Below are 6,007 nucleotides of genomic sequence, written 5' to 3'. Positions count from 1 at the left end.
GGTGTTGTTGGTGGTGCAACCACTTTTGCACAATATTAATTTTCAATTAACGATTTCTTTTTTCTTAAAAGAAGGCGAAACGGGTAAGTCTAATAGTGCATATTATTTTTAAAGAATTCGCCTATCTTTGATGATTAGGCTCCACTCCAAAAACCCAATAATGAAAGCAATAACAAAATACCCCAAACTCTATGTGCATGTGGCAAATAAAGTTTATCTTTATCTTTACATTCTGCTTCCTTCAGATAATATAAGGTTTCAGTTGCAGTTTATTATCACCAATGTCATATTTACTTTAGTTCACCGCAGATTGTCATAAGGCACACAGAGAGTGGCTTGACATTGTGTGACTAAGATGAATTATCTCATTAAAGAGACAGTTTAATTGACAACATATTTTTTCCGCCACATGTTTGCACATTGATTATTGCACAAGATTATTGGTGATGAGAAATTACACATGCAGCATAGACAATAAGTCGGATACTTCAATTGATGCCCTACTAAGTGCAAGTCAAACTAAAAGTGAAAGTAAAATCGTTGTGTGATGATAAAACCTGCTACAGTTGGGGAAAAAACATATTTTGGACCAGCTTCTTTCATACCCTTCGCCAAATTGCGTGTCACTTGTGAATATGGCTGCTCTTACTTTCTCAGGCCATGTCTGGTGAAGCATCAGCAGGGGGCGCCTTCATCTCATGTGTGGTTTAGATCCTGTGACCCTGTGTCTGACCTCACACCCAATACACCATCTCTGCCAGCAGCAGGGGAAAGAATGACTGAAGGCCCCCCGAGTGGAACATGAGCGGCTGGCTCAGCTGGTTCAGACTTGGCAGGAAATGGAGCGCAGTGACAATCCGCACTATGCCAAGGAAGGAAGTTTCCATCAGTTAAGATGCCATGGCGTGTGTGTGTGTGTGTGTGTGTGTGTGTGTGTGTGTGCTATAATGTTTGCACTCTGATGATCAAAAAGGTTGACTTCTGTGATTCCAGCAGCTGTTTACTTGTTTGTTGCTTTGGACCCTCTTCCTCTTCTGCTGACAGACAATATGAGTATGAGTATGATGAATATGAGTGAGCACCAATAATTCATAAAGCTGACGCGTGGGAGGGAGTGGTTTGTTTCCAATAACACAATGTGCACTGGTTACTTCATATCACAATAATAAAAGAATATTTACCCCATCTCTATTCTAATTTATATTGATCCTATCTATCCTACCTTTATATTTGTTTTTAAAAAGAGAAATTTATGCACAAATCTGTTGCAGAATGAGCTGCTTAATTTTGCAGCCATTTTGGATCCATGACACTTGAGGCTCAGCCGGAGACGGTAACAGGACCGCGTGCAGCTTTACACAGGAAAGGCATCGTTATTCAGTTTTTACATTTTAGCAAAGCATCTCTTTTGGAGGTCCTCTTACAGCCTTAGTTTCCCGCTCCTTGATGAGGCTCCTTGCAGTGTGGACCAGGTTGCGGGGGTCTGCAGGGGGGGTTGGCAACCTGAACCAGGGTAGCCTTCAAGCAAAGGTCTGGTCTCACGCTGTTATCTAACGCTGCCATTTATAGATGTGATTCAAGCCCGCAGTACTTAGAGAGATAATTAATATTGAAGATGGTATGATTCTCATTCCCCAGCAATGCGAATCTCATGAATGGACCTTTACAGCTTTTCAAGGGCTTCTTACTACACTTACATGTAGAAAAGCTCACGCACACTGGAATTTGGCCAACAAAGGCAGCAAATATCACAATAAGTTATTATTCTTTGCACCTTTTCAGCTTTGCACCTTTTCAGCTTGTAAAAAATGTAACTTAATTTAAATTTTGCATCCATGCATGAGTGTGTGTGTGTGTGGGAGGGAGGGATGGAGGGAGGGGAGGGGGGGACTGGAGTGCAGGTTCAGGTCTGGGGCAGTGGAAAGTGCCTGTTTGTGTCAGTGCTATAAAGAGGGAAAGTAACAGAGTTGGAGGTTAGTGCTCATACGGCAAACTGCACTCAGATAGATGGAAACAGTTCAGTCAATAGCAGGATTGTCCCACCAAGCGCGGGCGTTGGGGTCACATGGAAACTTTCCCCCTCAGACTCCCAGGCAGTCGGAGAAGTTGTCGGTATTGAATATCCTTGAGAAGAAGAAAAAAGGAAATGGTAAATTGAAGACCCAGACTTGAAGATGGAAAACTTTGTCAGATGGACCAAATGGCTTCTCATGTAATGGAACTCAATGTTTCAGTGTTTACCTTTAAAAGCTTCACCCACAAAAAGGGGTTTAAATGCATTGCTGTCATGTTTCCAAAGGGGAAAAGAGTTGAGTTTTATTTGAAGAACCATCCAGCAGCAGCAGCAGCTCCTCACGTTATTGAGCAGATGAAGTGTAGGCACATAATCCATCCAGACAGAGCTGCAGGAGTGAGAACTTCGGCTGGAATAAGCAGCTGTCAGACATTTATGTTTAGGCTCTGACAAGAATGATATGTGCTCACTTTGGTGGCACTCATTTAGTATTTGACTCATTAATCTGAGATGTTACACAAAACAGTGGGACACAGCGGCTCCTCACCTCTGGAGTCACCTCAGTCCCTCCGTATCTTTGAGTCCACATCCTGAGACTGAAGCTGCTGCAGGAGATGTTCTGAAGGGTGAAGTCAGGGACCTTTTAGAGAATGACGGTTAGACGATTACTCAGAAGAGAAGACCGGATCAGAGGGTGCAAGGACAGAGCAGGGCTGCAGGGTCGGGAGATGGAACAGCACAGTGGTCCGGTGGTGCACAGTTCTTAAGGTCTCCTGCAGCTCAGGAACTGTGGGTTCAAACAGTAAATGTCGTGTGGATGTAAGTACGGATAGACCTTCGCAGGATGTGGACTTCAGAATACCAACAAATGACTGCAGAGTGAGAAGCAGAGAGGTCCAGAGAAGGTGGCTGATGTATGAGATTGAGCTCACAGAATGTTGAACAGACACCAAAAGAAGTCCGAAAAGGCCCACATCGTCAGGGGCCTCTCGGATCTGAGAGTTCTGGCTTCCATTTTGCTCTTTCCAGTATGGTGGGTTCATGGAGGGTTCATGTACGTCAACCAACGCAGGCATGCAAGACAAAGGCCAAAGCAGCCGTCAAAAACCAAAAGTCTGAAGGAAAATATCACACTCCTCCTCAGACCTCCGGCTTTTATCCCCTCTTATATTGTTACTCCTACATTTGAAATGTTCAGTGTAAATTTACTCTGAGCTTCCTTCAATTGTTTGCATTAAAGTTTTATCGTTGAATGTGACACAATAAATGTGACACACACACACGAGAGTTAATACCCGCCCTCACATCCCCTTTTCCTCGGGATCAGACAAACCAGGCCAGACATTTGTCATTGCAGACATATTTAGAAATTAGCACTCTTATTTGAAATGTAGTTTATATGCTGTAAAGGTGATTGATTATAGCTGATGAGTAATACTGACAAATATTAAAGTCTGTTCTAGTTTGTGCTGGGCAGCTGTACAAACATGGCAGAGCCACATTGAAGCATACATGGAGGGTGACCCGGGTCAGTGTACATATAAATGTTTTAATCTCAAGTCAAGAAAAACACAGAGATTAAAGGATTAGGGTATTATGCACCCTATGTATATGTGATGCTGTATATTCAAGTATTGAAAAATGTACACATGGCAAGTTTAATAAAAATGCCCAACTGGCATCCAAAATGTAAAACCATTAAGCCCCTTTGGCACCGTTTAAATAAACCCTCGACCTTTGCCTTCAACGCTAAATCAATGATAAGAGTTAGTGGTTCAGGTCAGATTCCTTTGATTTTTCACATCCCATGTTCACACTGTCAAAGGTGTGTGTGTGTGTGTGTGTGTGTGTGTGTGTGTGTGTGTGTGTGTGTGTGTGTGTGTGTGTGCGTGCCATGCAGCAGCCCCCAGCCTATTAATAGCCACTAGGGATAGAATCAGGGGCTGGATGGTGTGTAACCTTAGACCCTCCCCCCCTGGATGTTCCGTAGATGTCATGAGCCTGACCTATGACCTGGGAACCTGGCGGCCGCAAGGCCGGTGAACTTGAATTCCAGCTGTCCGTGCGCACACCTGCCATCTCTACACGCAGATATGCAGGAGGCAGCGCAGGTTTAGGTTGATGTATTTTGGGAAAGTTATTCCTACCCTCCCCTCTCCTTCTCAGCCGGTCGGTGAGCGAGCTGGGGTCGCCGTACAGTAAGGACGGAAAAGGCTCACGCTAATTTCCAGAGATTTTGAAACCGCCTACAGTTGGAGTGAGGTGATGAGCGAGAGCAAACAGTTTCCCGCAGGCTGATCCAGTGTCCCTGGCCCTGCCAGACGTGTGTGATGGATCACAGGGGGCTGACATGCATAGAGGGGGACAGGAGCAACTGATCTTAAAGGTATGTCAGCCGACACTCCTGGGATATCTTGTGAACGACAGAACGGAGGACCGTACATACACAACAACATTGTTCAAGTCAAGGCTGCTCTTGTCTTATTTTTGGGTCCAATAAAGTTGTGGCGTACCAACGGAGCCATGGGCATGCGTCAGTGGACGGCGTTGAAATAAATGGACGCTGTGGTTAAACGAGTGGATTTTCCAGAAAGCTACCAAAAAAAAGAGGGTGCAGCAGCACATTGGTGAGGCGTGACGGGTCAACAGTAGTCTGGAGAAGCAATGTTGGCTCGGGACGGTCCCAACGCCACCTCCACCGATCACGGCACTGCCGATCACATTTGAGACACTCGTAAACAACATTCCAGCCCTCAAAGCATCAATATTGATACATCACAACACACCTGGACTAATATATTTCTTCGGGGGCGGGGGGCATCGAAGCTGTTCTGAGTTTTAAAACTTATATTGCTCAACTCAAAATAATCAGATCAAAAATATTATGAATGGAAGTCTCTCTATACACCCGCTACAGCTGTACAGAAGTCAGACATATTTACTGTTTCATAGTTACCTGGTATATTAAATTTATGCGCAAGTTACTTTGGACAACCACTCAATAAGATTACGTTAGAGTAATATATTATAAGGGCGCTGCAGTTAAAGAAAAAGAAACAATCTTAATTCAAGTATTAAATATTGACTTTTAACTTCTAAAGCAAAATTTCTTATGTGACTCTAACACAACCAGCAAAGTTTCGTGCAATTTCATGACATTTTATTTGGATTTGGTTTTCTTTCATTTAAAATACTCAAATCCAATGCAGCTGTTTTACAGAGATGAGACCATTTTTCTTTTCTTCTTAAACGCACATGTGGTTTCCACTGGTTTATACATCTGTCATTTTCTTTCTTGCTACATCTTCTGACGATGAAGGTTTTTGAGTTTGAGCCCCCAAGAAAAGTCTCTTTTATGGAGTTTGTTGTGAAACAATCAGCCCCCCGTAGTAGGAGACAGTAGGTAAGAACGACCTGAAACCATGGTGATTTTGATGCCCTCTGCATTTTAAATCTCATCCTTCATGCACGTCTACACACTTATTCCATTAGGAGTTTGCAGGAGGGTTGTTCTGTCTGTGCTGTAAAAATCAGCTGCTGGGACAACTAAATTTGCATAGGTGGGGATCAGTGAAGATTTACTGTATCTTATCTTATAATAACAAAAATAGACGGGGTTGTGCGTGGCTTTGCATATTTGTATATGGAATCACGCAGCGGCTCAGGAGCCTCAGCAGGAATGTTTGCTGGATGACAGGTGGTCCATCTCACTTTGTAAACTGAACAAAAGTGACAACGTAAACTGGCCAAAGCCATGATAATGCATCTGCATGAGGCTGGATCCAAACTAAAACTTCAATCTAGCAGTCTAAATGACTAGTCGTTTATGTCAAAGCACATGGAATTCATTTTTCCACCCTCTCAATACTGCTTACATGTAATTTTGAAATGAATTTCGCACGTCCCCTTTTACCCCCCTTATTAAAATGCTAAACACCACGACACCGGTGCCTGTGCCCATTTGACGCCCCTTGCCTATCTGCCAAAAGCGCC

Source organism: Takifugu rubripes, chromosome 9, assembly GCF_901000725.2.
Source record: "Takifugu rubripes chromosome 9, fTakRub1.2, whole genome shotgun sequence".
Lineage (NCBI taxonomy): Eukaryota > Metazoa > Chordata > Actinopteri > Tetraodontiformes > Tetraodontidae > Takifugu > Takifugu rubripes.
The sequence above is the reverse complement of the archived record's forward strand: the minus strand, read 5'-3'. Positions refer to the sequence as shown.